This window comes from Pelodiscus sinensis, chromosome 20 (genome assembly GCF_049634645.1).
Source record: "Pelodiscus sinensis isolate JC-2024 chromosome 20, ASM4963464v1, whole genome shotgun sequence".
Classification (NCBI taxonomy): Eukaryota; Metazoa; Chordata; order Testudines; family Trionychidae; genus Pelodiscus; species Pelodiscus sinensis.
The window spans coordinates 19,350,464-19,376,737 of record NC_134730.1 but is presented as its reverse complement, the minus strand read 5'-3'; the positions used below and the strand labels follow the sequence as shown (position 1 = coordinate 19,376,737).

General features: G+C 47.4%; 1 long non-coding RNA gene across 7 annotated transcripts in view; it reads right to left on the bottom strand.

Annotated features, from left to right (window-relative positions):
• LOC112546137 (uncharacterized) overlaps window positions 1-26,274 on the bottom strand; it is a 273,950-nt gene that overhangs the window by 224,389 nt on the left and 23,287 nt on the right. For 4 of the 7 annotated variants that reach the window (XR_012896883.1, XR_012896884.1, XR_012896888.1 and 1 more), the window contains exon 2: window positions 25,214-26,181. This is a non-coding gene — a long non-coding RNA (uncharacterized LOC112546137). Of the gene's footprint in view, window positions 1-12,913; window positions 14,039-19,261; window positions 26,182-26,274 lie in introns of those variants that run through there. The other 3 variants (XR_012896886.1, XR_012896885.1, XR_012896882.1) reach the window with 3 other exon arrangements.

Sequence of the window (26,274 nt, the reverse complement as noted above, 5' to 3'; positions counted from 1 at the left end):
CAGCTCTGTCTACTCCTCTAGCTTTGCAGTGTTGGGGTAGCCATGCTGGTCCCAGGATATTAGAGAGAAAAGAGGGGGTGAAGTCAGAAGAGCTGACAGCCACCCTAAGCCCCTGGAGAGGGGCAGCTCTGCTCTCCTGGAAGGGGCAGGGCTAGAAGCAGGCAGTCCTCAGCTCTGCCTGCCCCTCCACAGACCTCAGAGCCACCTGGAGTGTGCGGCGCAGAGCTCCAGTGGCAATTTAAAGGCCCAGTTACTGTGGCAGTGGCTGGGAGCCCTGGTCCTTTTTGAATCATCAGGCTCCAGGTCACTTGCCCCATCAGCGGTTATGGGTGAGGTAAATCTTTTCTGTTGGAAAGAGAACCAATAAGTGTTCAAGTTCTACAGAGAGCTGAGGAAAAGCTTGACAGTTTGACTCTCTCCCCAACAGAAGCTGGGCCAATATAAGAATGGCCATACTGGGTCAGACCAAAGGTCCATCCAGCCCAGTATCTTGTCTGCCAACAGTGGCCAATGCCAGATTCCCCAGAGGGAGGAATCACAACAGGTAAACCTCACGTGATTCCTCCTCTGTCACTCACCTCCAGAGAAACAGAGGCTAGGGACACAATTTCTACCCATCCTGGCAAATAGCCATTGATGGACCTAACCTCCATGAATCTATCTAGCTCTTTCTTGAACCCTGTTAAAGTTCTAACGTTCACCTGGCAAGGAGTTCCACAGGTTGACTGTGTGCTGAGTGAAGAAAAACTTTCTTTTGTTTGTTTTAAACCTGCTGCCTATTAATTTCATTTGGTGATCCCTAGTTCTTATATTGTGAGACTAGGTACATAACTTTTCCTTATTCACTTTTTCCAAACTAGTCATGATTTTATAGACCTTTATCATATCCCCCCTTAGTCTCCTCTTTTCTAAGCTGTGCATCATATGGGACCCGTTCCAAACCCCTAATAAATTTTGTTGCCCTTTTCTGAACCTTTTCCAATGCCAATAAAAGATTTTACCTCAACCAACACTGCTTCTCTATTCATCTATGACGTATTAAATGTATCCCCCAGGAGTTAATTGGGCAACATTTTATGTATTCGCTTCTGAACTGTAACACTTTGCCCTGTGCTTCCACGCACCAGCCTGTTTATGCATTTGTATAGGTTTGGGGAATGCTCAGATAAGGGAGGAGAGCAGATCAGTCACCGAAGGAGGGACTAGGAGCTGTCGTTCATGGACTGCTTGGTTACTTCTAATTTGCCGCGCAGAACAACAATGCCTCAGACAGCCTAGAACTGCTGCATCATTCATTCACCAGCTGTGATTGACTCTCACACACTCCCACTGCCCCAGTTAATCCGTGGCTCATACTTTGCCTTTCATTAACTATAAGGACGACACATCTTTTAAAAAAATGGAATACAGCTGCCTAGTGCTGTGGGGTGCAATATGCCTCTTAGGAGCTTGGAGTTTAGAAATTACCTTCAACCTCCTGTTCCCACAGCAGGTGGGCAAGGAACTGAGCTTTATAGAATAAGTTGGGGACAGGCTACTGTAGTTTGGGTTACAATTAGCTAATCTAGGTGATCAGAGCCAAGAAGAAAGCACTGTATAAGTGGTACATTTATGAATATATGCACCGTTTGTGTTTAATCACAGCTCTCTCTAGTATGCTCAAGCTGTGTATATTGTTTTAACAGTGTGAGCCCTCAATAAATCACCTGTCACCGCCTCTTATACATTTTAAAGCCTTTATTGCTAATGGATTTTCACAATGTGGTTTAAAGGACGTTGTTATTAACAAACACAACTGCATCCAGTAGTAAATTTGATAAGGATGAAAGGGGCATTTATAAATTCCACTTTATATTCAGCAGTTGCTAGGCTTTTTAACTGATTCCAAATAAACTGCATTTCACCTTGATTTTGCTTTTGATTAAAGTGAGGCTATTACAATCTGAAGCTAAAAGAAATTTATATGCACAGTGGTCCCAATTCTGCATGCAATCCCTGAAGCTGGTGAGAATCCAGAGTCAGCACTAATTATGTCACTGAAGCTGCCTTGCTGAAAGGGTGTGTCTACATTGAACCCTTAGCTCAAAATAAGCTATGCAAATTGTGTAGCTTATTTTGGGTGTATTTCAAAATAAATCGCTATTCCAAAATATCCCTTAATCCTCGTGAAACGAGGTTTACAGGGACGTTGGAATAGCGTACCCATTATTTCGAAAGATATTGCAAAATAACAGGCATGCTGTCAAGACACGGAATAGCTACAGAAGTATCCCGAAATAGCGCTGTGGTGTAGATGTACCCTAAGAGAGAGCAGAATTGGTCCTACTATCTGCTAACTAATGCCTTTAAACACAGGAAAAGCAGATAAAGATGGGAAAAAAATAAATAAAAAGGGATGATTGATATCCCTTAATACTGACAATTACTTGAAAACAAATATTTGTCTATTTCTAGGCAACCAGTTTTTGCTTATGTACTGCTCTCCAATTATATTATCATTACAATGCCTAAAGTGCATTTTTGTGTATAGATTAACTGTGGAATTAAACTTCAGTGCGGAACCTGTGAGAGGCATTGCTAGCTCAGAACACATGGTATGTCTTACGGATGGTGTGTACCACAAGGAGGGGAAGGAGTTATAAACATTCATAGCACACAAGGATGGGAAGAGTTATGTGGCTGCACCATCAAGCTAGCATAACATGCAGCGGACAATTGTGAGGTGAGACGTGAGGGGAAAATGTTTTCATTTCTTAGCTCACATAGGCACCGATTCCAGGCAAGGATTCATGTGTCTGGCAAAGGAGACAAGGATTAATCATACAAAAGCATTTGTTTGCACAGTTGCCAGAACATGTTCGTTAATCAAGGCATTTCTTGGTCTGGTTGAGCTTTCTGCTGAAGCTACGTGCTGTCCACACTTTAGAACTGAGCAGAAAAGGACAAGAGAGGGAGGGAGGCTGGGCTAGTAGCTAAGGCACCAGACTGGGTAGCAGCAGGTAGGGGTTCTAGTTCTGCCTGTGAGCTACTGTATGACCTTGTGCCTGTTACTTCAACTGACTGTGCCTCTATTTTGCTTCCTACTCTTTAGCTATTTGAATCATAAGCCAGTAGTGGGCAACCTGTGGCCCATTAGGGTTCAATGTGTAGCCCACGAGACATTTTCTTTTTCTGTTGCCCATGCGCAGGGTTGCCAGATTTCGCTGGTTTCTGTCTGCGTCGTTCTTTTCCTACCGGTATTACAAAAGTGACGCACACGTAAAACAAGGGCACATGAAGTGAGGTGCATGCTGAGGTCACACAACACAGACTGTGAGAGCCGTGCGCTCCCTCTGCATCCAATCAAAGTGCTGCTATGGTTCTGTCAACACACCTGACAAACTCTAGGGAAGCAAGCGCAGTTAACAAAACTGCCCCATCCTGGGAAACCATCTTGGTTATGACAATCTTGCAGACCACGGAGGTGATGGAGGGCCACCACTCACAAGCCTAGGGTTCTTCTTGCTGTCATAAGCTCTCCCCTAGACAGGGTCTGTGGCTAGCTCCTCATGCGGCGTCTCTCTCTGAATATTTTAGAGATCTGTGCATCTGTCTGTTTCTCTGTCTGTGAGTCTGTTTTTCAAAAACTCCTCCTGAAAGGTAAGAGCTCGGGCCACCAAATTTGGTAGGCAACTTCCTCGTACCTTAACTTAAAGCAAGGTCGGGGTTTGGTTGTGCCGGGACAATGGGAAGGGACTGGAAAGGGATTGTTTTCAATAACACGGAAATGGAGGGGCACGGGAGTGAGGGGGTCACGATACAGAGAGTGGCCATTGGGGGCAGCGAGCCCACCGGGAAGAGCTATACTACAGGGAGACCACTGGGGGCAGCTGCCAACACACTAGATAAGTAGCCTTCTTGCCTGCCAACACACTAGATAAGTAGCCTTCCCTCCTGCCCCAATCTTTCCCCCCACTCCTGATCTATGACAGCAGCGCCAGAGGGGAAGGAGAGAGAAAAGGCCCCTGGTGGTCAGTTGGGGAACTGAGAGGGGGAAAAAGGCCCATGCCCAATGGGACCCCCTGCCCTGAGCCCCTCCTCACCCCCCAACCTTCACTCTTGCACACCCACACACACCCCGCACCCAGCCTCCTGCCCTGCCTTGACTCCTGCACGCCCCCAGTTCCCTGACCTGACAACACCAGGTAAGTTTTCTAGTAAGAACATAAGAATGACCATAAATTCAGACCAAAAGTCCATCTAACCCAGTATCCTGTCTTCTGACAATGGCCAGTACCAGGTGCCCCAGAGGGAATGAACAGAATAGGGAATCATTACGTTATACACACAAATATCTCTCAGTTCTATCATGATGCACCCACTATTCCAAATCTTGTATTTCAAGGTGGGAAGATGCAGTGTGTTCCACCCTTCCCCTTAGTGGTGACTTTATTCATTCATTATAATCATTCACTTTTTCTTGATTAATTTATGCACATAGTAGGCTATAAATAATTATTGCTGATATCCCAAGGAAGCTGTGAATTTCTGAGCAGTGACCAGTCTCAGTGTGTTAGTTGCTGATACAATGCAGCTGTTTTTCTAATTTTTATTGTTTTGGTATTTTATATGCACAGAAAATATATGACATTTACAGAAAGTTTCTTCTTCCCAGAGTTACAGAGTAATCATACCTCAGGTGCCTCTCTGGTTGTTTTTGCATTAGGCACTTGCAAATGCTAGATTCTGGCTTTTGTAGTAGTCTGTTGTTTTGCTTATATAGTTCAGCAGTGTAAATCTCTAACCCCCAGCAGTTCCCCAAAACAATCACCAAGCATTATCAGCCTCCTCTGGGGCATATTTTATTACTGGTGGAAAACTCTCTGCAAAGAAAATATTGTTTTATCCTTCGCAAAGTGCCCCTTGCCAAAGTCAGCCAAAGAATCCAGAGGCACTTACCTTATTACGAGTTTTGAATCATTAATATTCACCTAACACATGCTCTGTGCACCAGACAGACACTGCCTTTCCTTAGCTTTTTGATTTGTAGCATGTCCCAGAATTGCTACTTCTATTTCTTAGGGCCCAATCCTGCTTCTGCTAAAATCCATGGGCCGGAATCTGTGCTAGTGACTCTCATGGAAGCAGCCTACGTTGGATGCAGGGTGCTTGTAGATTTCCTCTGGTCTTGTGTTCAGTGATTAGTGCTTCAAGAGTTCAGGCTCCGGCCCCTGCAAATGCTAAAGCCCCATGGATGCTTTGCATAACATGGTGAATGAAAGAGCTTCCATACCAGCCTGCTCCAGTGTGCCCCTTCGATAGAGGGCAGCATACTGGGACAGAGCCTTTTGGACAGTTGCTGCTATTAGGACGCACAGGAAATTCGTGGATGCTGTTGGGTTTCTCTTTTCCTTGGATAAAGTCGTCTGCAGGCCAGATTCCAATGTGAGCTCTGCTGGGGTAAACTCAGTGCAAAGGCCCCAGCCCCTACCCCACGGCTCCCCGCACTGCAGATGAATTTGACCCTAAATGCACCAACAGTGCCTGCTCGAAAACCCAGCAGCTAGCAAAGTAGCAACGCTGGGTATCGCAGCGCAGGCCTTTCCTCAAGGCCTGAACTGCTGCTGCTCCCTGCTGCGCACCCCTCTCCCCCGGAGGAAAGGCCACATGTCTGAGCTCTGCGCTCCCTCACCCCAGCACCACTGAAATCAGCGTTGATCCCGGGAGCAGAACTGGGCCAGAGACTGTTAACGGGCCAGGCAGGGAGGCTGGTCTCAGCCCTCCAGATGACTCAGATCTGCTGCAGGAGAGCTATTAACAACCAGCAAACAGCACATGGGGGAAAGGATAGGCAAAACTGTTACAGGAGGGCTGGGAAGCAAAGTCGGCTTCAAGCCACGAGAGGCGCCTAAGGGCTGGAGAGAATTTAATGGGCTTCCATTGAAAATGCCAGCTATTGACTGTCAATGTAGGACCCCGGGGACATGACTCCAGGCTCTTGAAAGGAAATGTCACCCTGACCTGATGCAAATAGAAATGCTTTCTTTATTCAATGCACAAATTAACCAAGCCTCTGCAGGCCTGATTCTAGTGTCGCTTCTAACCCTGCTCACTAGAAGTGTCTGTGATGACATCTTAAGAGTTGTTCCCCTTTTACACAAGTAAGAGTAGAGGGAGGCCCAGCAGACACCAGCTTTTGCAGGCATTTGGGTTTTTTTGGGTCTCCTCCATTGCCTTGAATTGCAGGGGGGCAGAGGGGGGATTCAGCTTGTGACTTTCATTCACTGGGCACTGCCCCTTTAATGCAGAGTTTGTGTTTTTCTTGCAATGCCCAAACCACGTGTTAGGGCAGCAATAACCAGGCCTTCAGAGAAGGCTGGGACACCTGGCAGACAAGGCGGCTTTGTGTTTCCGGCAGCGATGGGGCCGGTCAAGAAGAGATTGCTCTTTTACAACAAAAATCTAATTCCTGCAACACTGCCAAGGTCAGGAGGTGCTGGGCCCAGTGCTGGCCATGCATGTTTGAGATCCCCCAGGGCACATTTCACATACACGCCCAATTATTTCAAGATTTCAAAGTATTTTGCAGTGGAGGAGGAGGAGGGGAGCTTGCTCTTCTGTTCCAGCACAGCACTTTCTACCACTTGCTTTAAGACATTCACTCATTCACCTGCAGAAACTGCCTATGACAAACGGTAGATTATTTAGGTAGGGTACTGCTCTGCCCTTGTGCCTGAGTGCCTTCCAGTCTGTTAGTGTAGATTTATCCTCACAACACTCCTGTGAGCTAGGGCAATGCTGCTCTCTTCACTTTGAGATGGGAAAGCAGAGGCCCAGAGAGGATAAGTAACATGCCCAAGGTCCCATAGCACTTCCCTGGTGGAGCAGAAAGGCAGTCTTATGTTTCACTTGCTAGCTAGGGATTTAAAAGACGGGTTCATTTTCCAGCTCCACCACCTCCTTGTGTAACTTAGGGCCAGAGTAGTTAAGCTATTTAGGCATCTGAAGATCCAGATAGGCACATAGTGAGGGTTGCAAAAGCCCCTAGTTTGAATTTTGGGCACTGGTAGCAACAGATGGAACACAGAGCCTTCCAGCATGGCCTGCTTCCTGAGCCCAAGAGCAGCAGCAGCAGCATGGGTGATAGCCACATGAAGAGTGCGCCCTGAGGGCAAGCAAGTGGGGCTTTTTTCCAGTGCAAGAAGAAAGGATAGGGGGAAGTGAGGCCTCTACAGGCTCTGGAAAGTTCCACTAAGTGGCATTTTTAAGCATCTAGAGAGCTTTTAAAAAAAATCTGGCTCTTAATCTCCTGGAGCCTCACTCATCTGACAAGAGAGAATTGCAGCACTTTGCCTTGCTCATGAATGGCTATGCTGAGACATAAGGGTGGGAGAGGCCATCTACAAAGCGTGGCAAGGGCCACCCTTGCAGAACTCTGCTCTTCTCCCCTCGGTGAGAAAGGCCTCAGGCAAAACAGCCCCTTGTCTGTCAAGTAAGGGCAATCAGACCTCCCTCAGAAGTAGGTTAGCCTAGTAGTCAGGCCCTGGGAGCAGCAAAGGGAGCCCAGCCTCTCATAGAATCCTAGGACTGGAAGATACCTCAGGAGGCCATCAAGTCCAGCCCCCTGCCCAAAGGGGGACCAATCCCACCTAAATCATCCCAGCCAGGGCTTTGTCACACCAGGACAAACCTCTAGGGATGGAGATTCCACCACCTCCCTAGGGAACCCATCCCAGTATTTCACCTCCCTCCTAGGGAAATAGTTTTTCCTAATATCCAACCTAGACCTCCCCCACTGCAGCTTCCATTGCTCCTCCTGGAGCACCCTGCTCCCCTCCTGTTTCTTGTAAGTACACATGTACCTGTGCGCTTTCCTTCCTAACTCACACTCACCCCACCACCCAGCAGGGGAGGCTTTTAAAAGGTCTCCAGCAGGCCAAAAGTTGAGTCAGCTGGCCCTAATTGGTTCAAGGCAGCCCAGTCTGAGTTGATCCCTAATCTGCCTGAGACAGCTCCTTGTCAGCTGATCCTAATTGGCCCACTCCTCCTTGATAAAGGAGTTGGCTTTTTTCCCTTCCCTCCTCCGGCTGCCTTTCTCCCGCTCTGTGGCAGCCCTAAGACCTGACTTCAACACTGGCTGTGTCTAGACTGGCATGATTTTCTGCAAATGCTTTTACCGGAAAAGTTTTTCCGTTAAAAGCATTTGTGGAAAAGAGCGTCTAGATTGGCACAGACGCTTTTGTGCAAAACCACTTTTTGCGGAAAAGCGTCCATGCCAATCTGGACGCGGTTTTGTGCAAGAAAGACCCAATCGCCATTTTCACCATCGGGGCTTTTTTGTGCAAAACAGTTTTTACCTGTCTACACTGGTCCTCTTGTGCAAAAGCGTTTGCGCAAGAGGGCTTTTTCCCGAGCGGGAGCATCATAGTATTTGCGCAAGAACACTGACAATCTTACATGAGATTGCCAGTGCTCTTGCGCAAATTCAAGTGGCCAGTCTAGACAGCTGGCAAGTTTTTCCGCAAAAGCGTTTGCTTTTGCAGAAAAACTTGCCAGCTGTCTAGACGCAGCCAATAGGCAGAGAGGAAATGGGGGTTCTTCTACTGTGGCTCAATCACAGACTTGTGCATCAGTTGCATCCATCTCTCAGTGCTGTTAAGGAAAAGAAGCTTTTAATGGAACATGCTCAGTCCAGCAAGATAGGATGATGCATGAGCCTCAAGCGTGATCTATTAACTGGTAGGGATGTAAAATCATGTTTAAGTAGTGAACTGGTTAAAAGTTATGTTTAACCAATTCACTGCTTAAATGGGGGTGGGAGGCACTCTGCTTGCAGCAGTCTCCCTGCCCACCATGTCTGGGTTGGAGCGGCTGCTCTGGATGGGCAGGAGCACCTCTGCCCATAGCAAGCCAGCCCAGGTCTGCTGCAGACAGGGACTTACGCCAGCTGGGTTGGACCCCCGTCCTCCTCCATCCCTCCCTCCCTCCCCCAGCAGGCCCCCAGGCTGGAGCAGCCCCCTGCCTGCGGTGGGCTGCTCCAGTCCCCATTGGTTAACCACAGCCAGTAAACATCACCCTTAATGGGTGACACTTACTGGTTAACCATTCACATCCATCATAACTGGTAGTCGATTAAGAACATAAGAACGGCCATACTGGGTCAGACCAAAGGTCCATCTAGCCCAGTATCCTGTCTGCCAACAGTGGCCAATGCCAGATGCCCCAGAAGGAAGAATCACAACAGGTAATCCGCACGTGATCCCTCCCCTGCCACCCACCTCCAGAGAAACAGAAGCTAGGGATACCATTCCTACTCATGCTGGTGAATAGCCATTGATGGACCTAACCTCCATGAATCTATCTAGCTCTTTTTTGAATCCTCTTAAAGTTCTAGCCTTCACCACATCCTCTGGCAAGGAGTTCCATAGATTGACTGTGCTCTGAGTGAAGGAAAAACTTCCTTTTGTTTGTTTTAAATCTTCTGCCTATTAATTTCATTTGGTGACCCCTAGTTCTTATATTGTGGGAATAAGTAAATAACTTTTCCTTCTTCACTTTTTCCAAACCAATCATGATTTTATAGACCTCTAACATATCCCCTCCCTAGTCTCCTCTTTTCTAAACTGAAAAGTTCAAGTCTTTTTAATCTCTCTTCATATGGGACCCGTTTCAACCCCCTAATCATTTTTGTTGCTCTATGCTGAACCTTTTCCAATGCCAATATATCTTTTTTGAGATGAGGCGACCACGTCTGTGCACAGTATTCAAGATGTGGGCTTACCATGGTTTTATGTAGAGGCAATAAGACATTTTCTGTCTTATTCTCTATCCATTTCTTAATGACTCCTAACGTTCTATTTGCTTTTTTGATTACCACTGCATACTGAGTGGAAGTCTTCAGAGAACTATCCACAAATACTCCAAGATCTCTCTCTTGAGTAGTTGTAGCCAAATTAGTCTCCATTGTATTGTATATATAGTTGGGATTACTTTTTCCAATGTGCATTACTTTACATTTATCAACATTACATTTGATTTGCCATTTTGTTGCCCAATTACTTAGGGTACGTCAAGACTACATGCCTCTGTCGCCAGAGGCATGTAGATTAGGCTACCCGACAGAGTAAAATGAAGCGGCGATTTAAATAATCGCCGCTTCATTTAAATTTACATGGCTGCCGCTTTGAGCCGACAAACAGCTGATCAGCTGTTTGTCGGCTCAGCGCGATAGTCTGGACGCTCCCCTGCCGACATCAAAGGGAGCTGTCGACAACCCAGGTATGCCTCCTGGGATGAGGCATACCTGGGTTGTCGACAGCTCCCTTTGATGTCGGCAGGGGAGCGTCCAGACTATCGCGCTGAGCCGACAAACAGCTGATCAGCTGTTTGTCGGCTCAAAGCGGCAGCCATGTAAATTTAAATGAAGCGGCGATTATTTAAATCGCTGCTTCATTTTACTCTGTCGGGTAGCCTAATCTACATGCCTCTGGCGACAGAGGCATGTAGTCTAGACGTACCCTTAGTTTGGTGAGATCTTTTTGAAGCTCTTCACCGTCTGCTTTGATTCCTTTTTGTTAAGGTCCAATTTTTTGGGTCCAAGTTTACTCAAAGTCCAAAGGAAAAAAACCACAACAAAAATAATAATGATAATAAATAAATAAAAAGACTAGGGTTCGTTCAAAAGTCTTGGCCCATGGTCTTACCTGTTGGCTATGCCTAGTCCATAACCACATTTCTACTAGGGAAGAAGTTATCAGCCAGGCTGAGTTAAAATGAATGGCCTGAGGTGGCAGTGTAATTAATATTCCAGGGTGGAGGCACATGTTGCTTCTGGCAAATTAGCAAGTTTCTCACTTGGTGTCCTTTAATGAAGCTGAGGGCAGCGTATGCTCCAAGCTACCCGGCCATTAACAATGCCGGGCTGTGTTTTGATAGATAGCCTCTCTAAAATGCACTTATAATGGCGTTGATCTCTAGCTTTTCCATTAAGAACTAAAATCTCATTTCCCTCATAGGAGACCTCTGCCACCCTTTGCCCCCAAGCTCTTTGGTGACAAGGCTGAGGCCTACCGCTCCAGACACTTCGTTCACCAAACTGCTTCGTTCACCAGCCGTCAGGGAGCCCTTGCCATGACAATCTCATCCAGGCCTCAGCTGCTTTTGGAGTCAGACAGCAGAAGATGCCACAAAGCTCTATATTCCAGTCTTCTCTCATCCATTCCCCCCGCCTCCCCCATAGCCTCCCTTGGTGACTTGTGGTATCACTTAGGAGTTAGTGACACCACCTCCCTGTATCATAGAATCACAGGGTTGGAAAAGACCTCGGGAGGTCATTGAGTCCAAACCCTTGCTAAAAGCTGGATCAATCCCATCTAAACCATCCCAGCCAGGGCTTTGTCAAGCTGGGACTTAAAAGCCTCTAGGGATGGAGATTCCACCACCTCCCTAGGTAACCCATTCCAGTGCTTCACCACCCTCCTAGGGAAATAGTTTTTCCTAATATCCAACCTAGACCTCCCCCACTGCAACTTGAGACCACTGCTCCTTGTTCTGTCATCCATCACTACTGTGAACAGCCTTTCTCCATCCTCTTTGGAACTCCCCGTTAAGTAGCTGAAGGCTGCTATCAAATCCCCCTTCACTCTTCTCTTCTGAAGACTAAATAAGCCCAGATCCCTCAGCCTCTCCTCGTAAGTCATGTGCTCCAACCCCTTAATCATTTTTGTTGCCCTCCACTGGACTTCCAGAGGTATCCCGGAAAAGCTCTGCTGCATTCGAGGAATGTGTCTGCTTTTCCGAAAAAAAATTGGAAAAGCAGACACATTTTTTCGGCATCCCTGTAAACCTCATTCACCAAGGAAGAAGGGATGTTCTGAAAGAGGCTTCTTTTCTGACAATTGGCCCAGTGTAGACCAATTGACGGAAAAGCCTTTTTCGGAAGAAAAGAGGAAAAAGATACGCAAATTGCATTTTGCAATTTGCATATCTTTTTCCGATAGATTTTTGTAGTCTAGATGGGTCCACATCCTTTCTGTAATGGGGGGAGGGGCAGAATTAGATGCAATATTCCAGATATGCCCTCACCAGTGCCAAATCAAGGGAAATAATCACTTTTTTAGATCTGCTGGCAATGCGCCTACTAATGCACCCCAATATGCCGTATCCCTCACAAAATGTTAATTGCTAAACGGGGTGCTTCCTTGTTGCCCTGGGTGACCCTCCCAGCACCTCCTCCCTCTGTGGGCACCACTTGTCTATGACCCAACATTCACACTTCCAATTCAGGGGAAAATTTTCTATGCCTCCTACCATAAGATGCTCAAGAGGCAGAGTTTTGGTAGTAGAACAGGCACGTTTAGTGCGTAGTGTCTCACCTCTAGTGGCCAGTCCACAGAGTGGATGAATGTCTACTACTGCTACTGGCCACCGGAATCAGTGCTTTACTAAACTTGGAGAGGCCTGTGTTGGTGCCCCAATGCCAAACAATGGTGGTGCGATGACATTAGTATCATGCTCCTGCACCGACCAATTTGACCACTAAGACGACAGCACTAGAACAGTGGTTCTCAAAGTGTGGTCCGCAGAGACCACTAGTGGTCCACGACAGTCTTGCAGGTGGACCGCAGGCTTGGGACTCACCCCTGCGAGGTTGGAGTGCCAGTGCCAACTTCCTGCTGCAGGGAGAGGGAATGGGCTCACAGGCTGGATCCGGCTTGTGGGGGAAGGAAGTGGCTCCATACACAGCTGCTCCTCTTCCCCTCAGCTGGGAGAACAGCAGCAAAGGAAACTGCTCTCCTAGAGGCTTTCCCTGTTGCTTCCATTGGCCAGAATTACAGCCAATAGGAGCAGTGGAGGGTGTGGCGCCAGGTAAATGACCCCCATCGCCTTCGTAAAATCCCCTCATGCCAAGACGCCCCCAGTCCCTTTCTCCCGCCCCCGACCTCCCACCCTCAGCCTGCTCCAGCACCCTATGTCCTGGCCAGACCCCACATCCACATTCTCTCCTGCAGCCATTCTGTTGTCATGGGTGGTTGGCTGATGGTCCACGGAAAGTTTTGTATGGAGCAGGTGGGCTGCGGGCCAAAAAGTTTGAGAACCGCTGCACTAGAAGAAAGGTGCCTGCTCTTATGCAAAAATAAGGTAAGTGAGCCTGGGAAGGGTTTTATTCTGCATGCTGCAGAGCACCTCCCAAAGGCTACTGCCCACCCTGAGCTCCCTTTGGCTTCAGTGGGTGTTGATGCTGAGCTCCTCCTAGGTATGCAGGTGGGCCTGGTGGGTGTTTCGAAGGCTTCCCCATCCGAACTGGGGTTGAAAATGCAGCTGCACGTTTAACCTGATACTAATCACTGCAAATGGAAATGAAGGAAGAAAGAGAGGCCTGTGCTGCGAGTTCTGGTTCGACAGCTAAAATAAGGTCCTTCTTTGATAGCAGAGAACCAGCAGACTCAGCTCTTTAAGGAGACAAGATCAGCTCCCCTCTGCTGTTGCCTGGCCTATGGCTATATGTGATTCCTGCTGGCCCAGTGAGTAATTCTGACATCCTCTCTTTGCCTTGCAAAGCTGAGTCACTCGCATTCTGCACTCTGTCACTGCATTACTTACATGGCCTGAAAGGAAACTTTAACACATCCAGTGAATCATCAGGGATTGGATCATATTTAATGTTATTCCATTGGTATTTCCCTTCCATTGTAGCACATCTGCCAACACCTAAAACTTTGGCTAATCCGGACTCCTAAATGCATTGAGTTGTTGACACATGCAGCTGCTAATAAAATAATGCTTTTAAAAACAAATCCTTTAAAGTTCCCTTCAATAAACAAGCAGCCCTTAGAGGATTTCTGTAGCACTTGGGAGCTGCTAATTTTGTCAGACTACTTCCTTGTTTTGGGGCTGCTTATTTAAAGAACCCAAAGTTAAAAATGTTTCAATAGCCAGTCTTTATCTACAGAGCTACAGGTTTCATGCCAAGACATTATTTGTACAGCAACGAAGTGAACAGTTTCTTGGTCGCTCTCTCTCCTTCTTGGTCTCTCGCAGCGGCACACACATTCCTTTTCTGACCAAGATAAAAATAAAACGCTTGAAAAGCAGAGACAAAACCATAACAGTGTTAAGTAAAGAAAACAGGGCATTAACGTACAGCCTGTGCCAGGCTGTCAGCTTCGTGATACAGCAGCTCCTGAGAGGGACATGGGGATTTGCTACTTTGCTTTTTCCAGGTGTCAAAGCTAAATCCAATTGGCCTCTGGACAGCTCAGCATTTGAAACAGTGGTCCCCAACGTGCTGTCTGCAGGCGCCATGGCGCCCGCTGGGCCATTTCTGTGTGCCCGCCAAGTGAACGGGGCCACCTCTGCCCCTGGGCGCGTGGCGGATGGGCAGTGTCGGCCCTGGGTATGTAGCACATGGGCGGCCCCGCCCCTGGGTGCGCAGCGTTTGGGTGGCTCTGCCCCCAGATGTGCGGTGCAAGGGCTGTGCCGGCCCCGGGTGCGTGGCACAGGGGCGGCCCCGGCTGTGGGCATGCGGCACAGGAGCAGCACCGGTCCCAGGCGTGCAGCACACGGGCAGTGCCCAACCCGGGCAAGTGGCGTTTGGGCAGCCCCGTCCCCGGGTGCGCAGCGCAAGGGCTGTACTGGCCCCAGGCGCACGGCATATGGGTGGTGCCGGCCCCTGGGCGTGCAGCACAGGAGTGGTGCCGGCCCCGGGCATGCAGCACACGGGCAGTGGCGGCCCCACCTCCGGGCATGCGGCACATGGGCTGTTCTGGCCCTGGCACACAGCATATGGGCAGCCCCACCCCTGGGCGCGCAGCACAGGAGCAGCGCCGGCACTGGGAGTGCAGTGCATGGGTGGCGCCAGCACCGGGCACATGTGCCGTATGGGTGGCCCGCCCCCTGGGTGCCCGGCAGCCCCAAAAGGTTGGGGACCATTGAAAGAAAGAAAGAAAATATCTGGAAGAGCAGAAAATTCTCCAGCAGAATTTGGGAGAATTTAAATATGCTATAAAACAAATATAATCATTTCTCCTTGCTGGTTTTGTTAGAGTAACTATTTGGGATCTTTTGTGCATTATTCCCAGATCTATATAGCCCAGCAAATATCCGTTTTATTTCCACATCTGCGGATGGCAATGTGGATATCCTCAACTAATTTTTGCAGATACAGAAGTGGATGTGGATCCAAATTTTGTATCCGTGCAGGGCTCTACAGATCTGCAATTTTCAAATAAGTTAGGACTCCTAGAGGTTATTAGATCGGTCCCCTTAATACTGAAATCCATCCCATTCTTTGACTCATTGAGATCAATTTTTGTTTGTCCATTAAGTGGCATTATTCCAATGCTTTTCATCCTGGATTATCTGAAATCCTGTTTATTTCAATTTACATTGGTAATAAATGCATTGCTATGTTGCAGTTCATTCCTGGAAATGCAGCCATCTCTGGGGTGAAACACAGCAGCTAGTTTAACAGCCTACAGCATCCATGGCTACTATCTGACAACAGTTACTATACAATAGGATAGGAAAAATTATAGTTTTCCCATTGTATTTGGCATTCCAAATTCCAGACTATAACTCTGGTACTGATTGACAAATGCTATTTTTAAAACGGTCACTACCATGGTTATTTGTAGAATAGGTAGTTTTTACCTTACTATTTGTGTGTGTAAACCTAAACATCCTCTACCACTTGCATCCTTTTCTTTTTGGCTTCTCATTGGGTACCTGCGGAACTTGAAACAAAGTTTGCTCTGTTGCTGCAATGGACATTTTTAATGTACACCTGGGTGGGCTTAGCACAGTACTGGGAATAGGATTGGCTCTTTCATCCATGCTTGTCGGATGGCAACCCCTCCCTCCAGCAGAGTAAAAAAACACCGCAAGAGCATGCAGTGTAAATTCCCAGTAACACTGAAAGCACATGGCTCTTTCCATAAGACTTGACACTTTGGAGAGAGCTGGATGGAAAAGGGGGGAAAAGGTTTTATGAAAATGTTTGCCAGTTTCCAAGCCGTTTTCCATCCTGGCTTTCTTACAGCTGACATGCTCTGCCAGGTTCTAATCCATTGCACTTTTTTAGTGCCTGATAGCCAGAGAGTTCAAAGCATTTAAGAAACACTCATTGATGGAGCACCGCAGCCAAGCATCATGGTCCCTATCTGACAAATGGGAAAGTGAGGCTCCGAGCGGTGAAATGATTTCCTAACTGTCCCACAGCCAATCAGTGGCAGAGTTTGGCCTAGACCTGAGCTCTCCAGAGACTGAGCCTCGTGCTTTAAGCATCACATCCTGCTTCCTTGCAGTTTACGCTGCAGACTCTGTCCACAGGCTGCCCAGGAACATGCTAACACTGCTCCAGGGAGCATGCCAAGCAGGCTGTACTGTGGTGGGCCAGCTGGCACCTCAGACTCGGTCTTGCCTCCTAAATACAAACTCTCCAACCCCCAGCCCAGGAGAAATAGTGGGTAAAAAGACCAAGGTGCTGCCCCAGCCACACTGCTGCTGTTAGTGTATTAGCTCCACCTCTCCAAACCTACATTACACCACCCAGCTTTTGGCCATCAGCCTGGGAGGGGCCTTAAATAGCCGTGTCGCAATAGCCTGTTGCAATACATGCTGATCTTTTGCTTGGCAGCAGAGATAGTATCCTACTTGCTGGGCAAAGTCTATCTATGCCCCATGACAGATGCAAGACAAGCCTATGGTGGTCAAGTGGCTGCACTTCTAATTAACAGGGTGATATTGAGAAACAATCTCGACTTCACCCAAGGAAACCACAGGGGTGGGAGGCAAATGCAACTGACACTAATGGTGTGTGTGTGTGTGTGTGTCTAGACTACAGCCCTCTGTTGCCAGAGGGATAGAAATTAGACATACCAAAATTGCTAATGAAGTGGGGATTTAAATATCCCGTGCTTCATTAGAATAAAAATGGCCGCCACTTTTCGCTGATGCGGCACTTTGCCGGCAAAGAGCAGCAGTCTAGATGGGGATCGGTCGACAAGGAAAGCCTTTTCTGACCGATCCCTTATGCCTTATGCTCCCTTATGCCTCGCGAGGTTTACAGGATCGGTCAGAAAAGGCTTTCCTTGTCAACCGATCCCAGTCTAGACTGCCGCTTTTTGCTGGCAAAGTGGCACGGCGGCAAAAAGCGGTGGCCATTTCTATTCAAATGAAGCGCGGGATAATTAATCCCCGCTTCATTAGCAATTTTGGTATGTCTAATTTACTTCTGTCGCCAGAGGGATGTAGTCTAGACATACCCAGAGAGAGAGAGTTACAGGGGTGATTAAAATAGCAGCCAGTGCTCATCCATAACATGCGCCTGGGAATAGAGGGTACTCAGCACCTCACAGGATTTGGCCCTTACTAAAGAGACCATGAAGTATAGATTGGCTCAGTCGTGATGTTTACAATAGAAATCACATTTGAAAAGAGCCAGTGAGAAATGGTTTGTTAGTTTTTCGTTTATGTTGAAGGTCAAATGTGCCACGAATCCCCTTGCAGCTTGAATGACAAAGTCTTATTCCTGAAGTCCAGGAACACCGTAAATGGCATGGACAATATTCTCAATCCAACCCAGAAAACCTAGAGTAGGCACAGCCCACCATAAGCCAGTCACTGGGACAGTCAGATACACGCAGGGGTGGCCTGTGGCTATAGGCTGACTCAGCCGTTGCCTAGGGGCGCCGCCTTGGACAGAGCCCGATGATGACACCACAGGGCGCCTTATGATGACATCACCCCATTGATGGCCCATTGATCGCCGTGCAGGCGGGGGAGCCGATCCCGCTTTCCGCCTGGGGTGCCAGCTGCCGCAGCCCGCCTCGGACCGCTCCTGGATACACGGGATGCACAGGTCTCAAACAACTACATGCAGAGAGGCTGTGGATCGATGGCAATATAGGGTGTAGTTACGTTTCAAATCCCCTGCCTTAAAACATCACTGGCTGCAAAAGAAGCTAAATGAGAGAGGAAGCTTCCTCTGTTAAACTCCTTGAGATCCTTGGATGGTGGGTGCAATAGCAGCGTGAAGCACATAGTGCCCCAGAAGAAGTGCAATGAAGCCTATTCTAAGAATCTCAGAAGGGTAACCATGTTAGTCTGGAAGGCCACTCAGGTCAGGCACCCAATACTGGAAGCACCCCAAATCTCTAAGCATTCTTGACAATCTTGGCCTAATGGGTCACTGCCCTCCTACTAATAGGTTGACACTCCCCTTCGAGCACTTACTGCAAATTCCATCAGATGAAGTGGGTTTTACCCACAAAAGCTCATGATAGACTTTTCAGTTGCGGAGGTGCGACAGGACTGCTTGTATTCTAAAAGAACATTCACAGAACGCAGTCAATAGAAAACCTAATCACTGATGTGTCTGCCCTTCATTTGCACTTAAAGAGCAGCTAGAATCAGTAATAGGTTGGGGGGGAGGGAATTTCCTACTCAGACTCACTGACAGCATTGATCCAGCTACTGCAAAAAGCTTGCACGTGTCACAGATTCTACTTCTTCAGCTACAGCAATATAGAGGAGGGGCTGGAAGAGTTAGGTAAACACAGGGGAAACTTCATTGGCTTCCCCTCCACTACTGGCAAATAAAAACCTCCTATGCCCATTCCTTAGGAATCCTGCAACTCTACATCTCCAGCCTTCCATTCTTTATACATGAACATATCAGGGTTAAGCACTGATGCTACTCATGCCTGCGAGAGTCTGGGAGGGAATAGGGGCAGTTATTAGGGGGAAAGCCTTTGAAAATGGACGGACTCCTCCTGCAGCCAGGATAACTCATGCAGAGGATCGCACTGACAGTCACAGGTGACTTTACGAGCCACACAATCCAGCCTTTAATCCACTACCACCCACTTTATTGGTTACCTTGGGATGCCACATTCCTTCCACTTTTCATCTTCATATTCAGGAGACGTGGCAGGCTTGATTTATTTTTGGTAGCTCATAATGCAGCCATCAAACTCTGGAACATCAGCCTTACCTAGGGATATGCTATCAGTTTTCATCTATCTAAAAGGATGTTATAAGGAGGAGGGAGAAAAATTGTTCTCCCTGGCCTCTGAGGATAGGGCAAGAAGCAATGGGCTTAAATTGCAGCAAGGGAGGTTTAGGCTGGACATTAGGAAAAACTTCCTAACTGTCAGGGTGGTTAAAACTTGAATAAATTGCCTAGGGAGGTTGCGGAATCTCCATCACCGGAGATATTTAAGAGCAGGTCAGATAGACACCTGTCAGGGATGATTCTAGACAGTGCTTGGTCCTGCCGTGAGGGGAGGGAACTGGACTTGATCATCTCTCGAGGTCCCTTCCAGTTTTATAAATTTATCCCTGCCTGGCATTCAGGCTGGGGAGATGTATTCAGCCTCAGTGAAACTGGAATAGAATTTCTTTAATCACAAGGGGTCAGAGGAACGTGATAATCACAGAATCATGGAAGCCTATGTCTGAACGGGACCTGGCATGATTAACTAGTCCAGCCCCCCGGGCTAAGCATGACCAAGTAGTCCTGGAATAGTAAAGGGCCACAACTTTCTAAAGCTTCTCTGAGGTTCAGGAACAATTTATATTGTAGGGGTACTGAGAAGCATTGAACCAAACTGTAAACTCTGTAAGATGGAAACCACTTCAAACCAGGGGGTGACGCAGCTCCCCCACCACTCCGGATCTAGCATCGTTGAAGCCACTAAAGATTTGTGGTACCTCACACGAGAACCTTGAAGGAGCCTGATTTTTTTTAAGTGCTGAACATCTGCCCTGCAAGGCCACTCAAGTGGGATACCCAATATTGCAAGCACCCCCAATCGCTAAGCTTTTTTGAAAGATCTTGGTCTAAGCTTCTCTGTTCTCCTACTCATAGGTTGCTGCTCCCCTTCCAGCACCCACTGCAAATTCCCTCACATTGTAAATGTTCCCGGTTTTAATGCTACCAGCTCTGGTCTGAGGTAGAGAGAAGAAAAAAAAACCTCCCCAACAATCTGCTCGAGGGGGACTTGAGCAACTGGTATGTCGTCCATCTCCCCCAGAAAGAAGTGTTTCAACTGCTAATAAAATTAAGTTCTCCTTAATAACCCTATTTCCGCTGCTGAACAGCTATTTACCAAGCGTTCCTGCCGCCAACCAAAGAGTTCCATTGGCATAATCAGAGGCTTTGGCTGTGAAATTAGGGTATTTCCTGCTGCCACTGGTTTAATTCACATCATGTGGCTCACGGACAATTCCCATCTGATCGGACGCACCATGTTACAGTGCCACAAAAGTGAGCTGTGAACTGGTGGTGATTCACACTAGTACAGAAGAGTTCAGCAGGTGCCCACAAAAGCCAGGCTGCAAGCTGTGAGTGAAACATCACTCTAATTGCTCTTCGGTAGAGGTCTGGTCCTGAAACCTTCGTTCACACGAGACCCCTCTGTTCTATCATTCGTAGGTTCTTATATCACACAGCACTGTATTATCTGAGCCCCTTCCAGTAGGACACTAAGCCCTGGTCTGCACTAGGGCTTTATTTCAAAATAACCCCCCTTAGGTCGAATTATTAAGCGGAGCGTCCACATGACCTAGACTTATTTTGAAATAACGGGCCACTTAAGTTGAAATCTGTACTCCTGCTTTCCTCGAGGAATAACACTAATTTTGAAATAGTTATTTTGAAATAGTGTGGACGCTCTGGTGCCGCTATTTCAAAATAACTACTTCCCAGAGTCATTCAAACTAATTACTCCTCAGTACTGCCGGAGGCTCTAAGTCAAGGTAGCGCATCAGAGCCTGCCTCGGACTACTTTTGAGGGTTCCCCATACTGAGGACCCGCCATTTCGATTTTGTTATTTTTGGAGTTATTACATCGATTTTAGTTATTTCAAAATAGTTTCCTAGTGTAGACATGCCCTAAAAGACACAACCACTTTTCAGACCCGGTTTGGTCTCTCTCATTCTCTCATGTTGAGCAGCAGAGAGAGAGGGATAAGTGTGTGGGTAGCGCCGTGTTTTATTTTGGTTGGGTTTTTAGGGATGGTGGATGGTTCGTTAACATCCAGGCTGCACAGCAGGTTGAAGAAGCACGCCCGATGTTTGGCACAGATGGTGGAGGGGTTGCGGATGGTCCTCCGCTGCTGGTGGGGGGGAATTAGTCCACGGGCTCAGACTGGGCCCTCAGACACTGTTTTGCACACACACATTGGCCTCCATTTTCAAACGTGACCAGCTAGGTTAGGTGCCTCCATGTTGGGGCCTGGGTTCTGGAAGTGCCAAGCAGGTTTGAGAAAGTCAAGCCCTTTTAAGGCACCGTAAATTGGACATTGAGAAACTGAGGCACCCAACATCTCCAGTCATTAGATCATTTAGGCCATGGCCTTCCAGAAGGCTTATAGAGGTCTGGGTCCTCCACAGCAGTCTGGCTCAGAGCAGCATGCAGTGTGGAACATTAATGGCTGCCAGCCTATCACCTAAGAAGGAAGATCTGCTATGAACCTAGCATGCCCTCAGCACTGTTCCCTCTAATCTTTTTCATCCATAGGTGGATTTTTTTCACCTGTGTGTGGAACACACTTTGCGGGTATGTCCAGAGAGGCATGTAAAATAGGCTACCCGACATAGTCAATGAAGCGGGGATTTAAATATCACAAGGCATAAGGAAGTGGTCAACAAAGGCTTCCCGTCGACCGATCCGCGTCTTGACTCGCGCACTGTGCTGATGATCAGATGAGCCGGCACAGCACGGTGGCCATTTTTATTTTAATGAAGCCGGGGATATTTAAATCCCTGCTTCATTGACTATGTCGGGTAGCCTATTTTACATGCCTCTGTCGGCAGAGACATGTAGTCTAGACATACCCTGTATGTACACCAAGGCATGACAAAAACACCTAAGTGTGGGCGCTCTGCTCATCAGCTGGCTGGCATTTGAATCTCTCCTGAGCGGCCACAAAAAAGTGCACAGCTTACAGGGAACACTAGCCCTCACCCCCTGCTCTGGAGGAAAGAGCTGCAGAGGCAGTAGGGGGCATCACAAAACTCGTGCAGCTGACATGTGACCACGTGGCACAACTGGCCACAATTGGGAAAGGTTTGGGGGATGGAGGTGGAAGGCTCTGTGCAGGCTTTGTCCAGCTTCCTCTGTCTCTATTACCTATAAGGGGAGTGGAGGCGTGACTTGATTGGACCAGAATTATCCACATAGTTTCTCCCTATTTGACAGAAGGGGAATTTTCCTGCAGCAAAGACATTACAAAAGCCAATGGTTGGATGTTGAAGTTGGCCGGAAGATAAGAAATAGGAAGCACATTTTTAACAGAGAAGAGTTAACCATTGGAACAGGTTGCCAAAGTCTTTGTACCAAGACGGGAGGTCTTCCTGAAAGACACACTCCTGTTTACTCCCAAGTTGCATGGCCAAAGGCAACAATTGCTGGGCAGGTCTACAGTGCAGCCAGACACCTGCTGCTGGCTTGGGCCAGCTTGTGGGACTCAGGCTGTGGGATCATTTAGACTTCTAGGCACAGGCTGGACCCCGAGTTCTGAGACCCTCCTACCTTAAAAGGTAGGAGGGTCATTCCAGAGCACCAAGCTGGGAAGTCTACACTCCAATGAAGCAGCCACACAGCCTGCAAGTCCAAGTCAGCTGGCACGGGCCACCAATGGCTTTTTCAATGCTGCACAGACTCTGCCGGCATGTGCAATCTTTGGCTTCTGTGATGAAGGCTGGATCAGATTTATTTTACAACAGAAATATTCCCCCTTTAGCGTTTAAATCCTTCAAAATAATAGTGACAAAAACAAGAATTCCAGAGAATAAATTCCAAAAAAAGTCCATGTTTCTAACCGTGGCCGGCCTTTCCTGTTTTCAGCACTACCATTAACCCGCTTCTTGTTCGCCAGCCTATTGTCTGGGATGGTAATGCTCTCTAGTCAGTGTTACACATCAGAACCAAAGCAGAAAGATAAAGCTAGTCACATCCACCGGCCTTGCCAAGGAAAACAGGTCGCCCCTTCCTTCTTACCTCAGTACCAGGGGAAGGCATTGGCAGGTGTTAGAGGAGGAAATGTCTGTCAATCAAGAGAGCTCTGCGCTTAAGGATTCCTAGGATGAGGTATTGGAAGACATCGGAGGTGTCAAAACAGGAAGGACTGAATCAAACAGCTGACTGCAAGTGCAAGAAATCCCCAGGATAGGCAATAGAGAGGATGGCTGATTGAGTGATTAAGTCATTCTACTGGGACTCAATAACTCTTGAGTGAATTCTTGGCTCCCCACAGATTTCTTTGGGCAAGTTACATCTCTTTATACCTCAGTTCCTAGTCTGAAAAATGGGGATAATTAACCTTCCCTTCCCCTGGTCTATCTTCTCTATTTAGATCAAGAGCTCTTTTGTGGGTAGGGATTGTCTTCTGGGGCTTTTCTATGCAGGGAAATTGACCCATAACTATTCTGCCATTGCTGTTCCAGAATAACTCCCCAAGCTGTCATGCTTATTCCACAATAGCTCTAATGCTTTCAGTTCACACCTGGTCTTATTCTGGAATAACTGCCTCATGTGGACAAGCCCTTACCAAGTGTAGGTACAGCCCCTAGCATAATGGGGTCCTGATTTCTGTTGGGACTTCTAGGTACCCCTGTGGTACAGAAATAATTCAGAAGCAATGAAAGAATGCAACAATTGAGCTGAATTGTTATGAAAAATATTCAGACTCATAAAAAATCATCTTGACAGTGGCAAAGTCATTATTTTTAAGAAGGTGCTAAAGGGGATCCCTGGAATAACAGAGCAGTAAGTCTTATTGCAAAACCTGGTAAACGGATTCAAATGATGTATAAAACCAGAATATATAACACCTTGCTGAATATGGTACCTTAGGGACAAACCAGCATGGTTAATGCAGAGGAAAACCATGCGTCTCTAATCTTCTAGAGCAGAGGTGGCCAACCTAAAACTGAGAAGGAGCCAGAATTTACCAAAGAGCAACAGTTACATGTCACAAGCCCTGATCTTCTCCCCACCACCACTCTCAGCACATCCCGCCCACTGGCAGCCCCACCGGTCAGTGCCGCCTTCTCCTTTTCCTCCTGCCCACTGGGATCAGCTCTGTCTCAGTGGGAGACACTGGAGGGGAGAAGCGTGGGTGTCACAGGCTCAGTGTAGAGGGTAGAAAGTGGCAGGATCCTAGGGGGAAAAGGTGGAGGGGGACAATGCCTAGGGCAGCACTGGGGATGGAACAGCGAGCACCCTCCAGCCCAGTAGAAAGTTGGCACCTGTAGCTCCTGCCCTGGATTTGGTCCCTATACAAGGAGCCGCATATTAACTTCTGAAGAACCACATGTGGCTCTGGAGCCACAGGTTGGCCACCCCAGCCTTTTTTAATTCGCGACCCCCAGGGCTGGGAAAATTTTGGTTGAAAAACAAACAAAAAAGGCATTGGGAACATTTTCTTGTGGCCCCTTTAATTTAAAGCGCCTGTCCACTCCCCTGGCACTCCCCTCGCCCCCGCCGCATGTACGTTGGGAGCCGAGCCAGGAAAACAAAATGGCGGCCGGCCCAGCGCTGTCACCCCCCAGGAAGACAGCCTGCGCACCGCTGAACTAGAGCGTGGCATGGGCTCCTAGTGGCTCCAGGAGAACTAGGCCCTGGTCTATACTACAGAAATATTTTGAAATAACTCCACATATTTCAAAACAACAAGTGCAGCATCCACACTACCAAGCCCGTTATTTCGAAGTAAGGGGCTGGTTATTTTAAAATAATATCTCCTGCTTTCCATGAGGAATAGCGGGTATTTTGAAATAGTTATTTCGAAATAGCGGCTGATCCACTGTTGCTATTTCGAAATAACTACTCCCTAGAGCCATTCAAACTAATTACTCCCCAGTGCTTCCTGCGACTCCAAGGGGAGGCAGCATGTCCACATTAAGGGAGCCTGCCTTGGACTAATTTTGAGGCTTCCCTGTAGTGTGGACACTCTATTTCAAAACAATTATTTCGGGAGTTAGTATTTCGAAATAAGTTGTTTTGAAATCATTTCCTAGTGTAGACGTGCCCTGGCTGACATGGATTCTATGGATTTGCAAAAAGCTTAAATGGCAAGAGGCCCTGGGCATCACTGTAGTACTCAATGGAAACCTCTTTTCAATGCACAGTCAAAAATGCAAGTAAAGCATTAGAATGCATATGGAATGGAGCATAATACAGAGACTATTAGAATGCTATTTTATAACTCAACGAGAAATCCTCACCTGCAATATTGCCTTCTCTTCTGATCTTAAGAAGGATGCAGCAGAAAAAGAGGAGTGAGACAGGAGACAAAAATGAGCAGAGACCTGGAAAGTTTTCTATATGAACAGACTGTCAAGACTGGGGCTGCTCAGTTTAAAGAGGAGGTGAATAAGGGGGAGCACGAGGGAGGCTTACAAAACAATGTACTGTATCGAGAAGGCAAATCAAATGCCCTGGTTTATCCTCTCCCATAATACAAGAGCTTAGTCAATGAATTCAAAAGGCAACACATTTAAAACCGAGAAAAGGAAATATTCTTTTATATGTCATAGATAATTAACTGGTGGAACTCATAGCCACAAGATGCTGTTGAGGCCAAGAATTCAGCAGAATTAATATGGTCAATTATGTGCATAATGAAAAACATCCAGAGTCAAGGTAAAAATATAAAGGCTATAAAACTTCTTGTTTTAAACGGTAGGCCAACAGGCGCAGTGTAGGGATTAGCAAGAACTATCCTTTATAAACAGATAATTCCATACTTGTCCACTAGGAGGTAGGTTTCTTCCTCTGAACAGTACCGGTGTGGATATTGTCAGAGACAAGATTCTGGGCTTGATTGACCCTTCATCACTGAAACCATTGACATGTGGTCAGCTGGCTCCTCGTGGAACTCTACTGAATTCACATTCGATTGAGCTCCTCTGTCCAGAGATAGGTCCAGCGTGGGGAGCTGCTGCACAGACTTGGCTTTGTGGCCACGCCCTGACGTGGAAGGTCCAGGCGTAACATTATGACACATATATCAACTCATTTCAAATGTGCTGGAACTTGTGTCTTCAATTCTGGAACTGAACTGCTGGTATCCTCGAAGCAACAGGTCAGCACTGAGTCATGGAAAGAGCCTTCCCAGGCTGTCTTAGCTTCACACTGGGTGTGGAATGAAGATCCTACATAGTCTCCAGAAGAACGTCACAGGAGAGGGGCCCTGTGGGTCATTAAAGGGGATACAACAGGTTAGATTTCGGGGGGCTGTACAAGAGGAGAGCAGATTATGAAGCACATGCTAGAAAACTTTCCT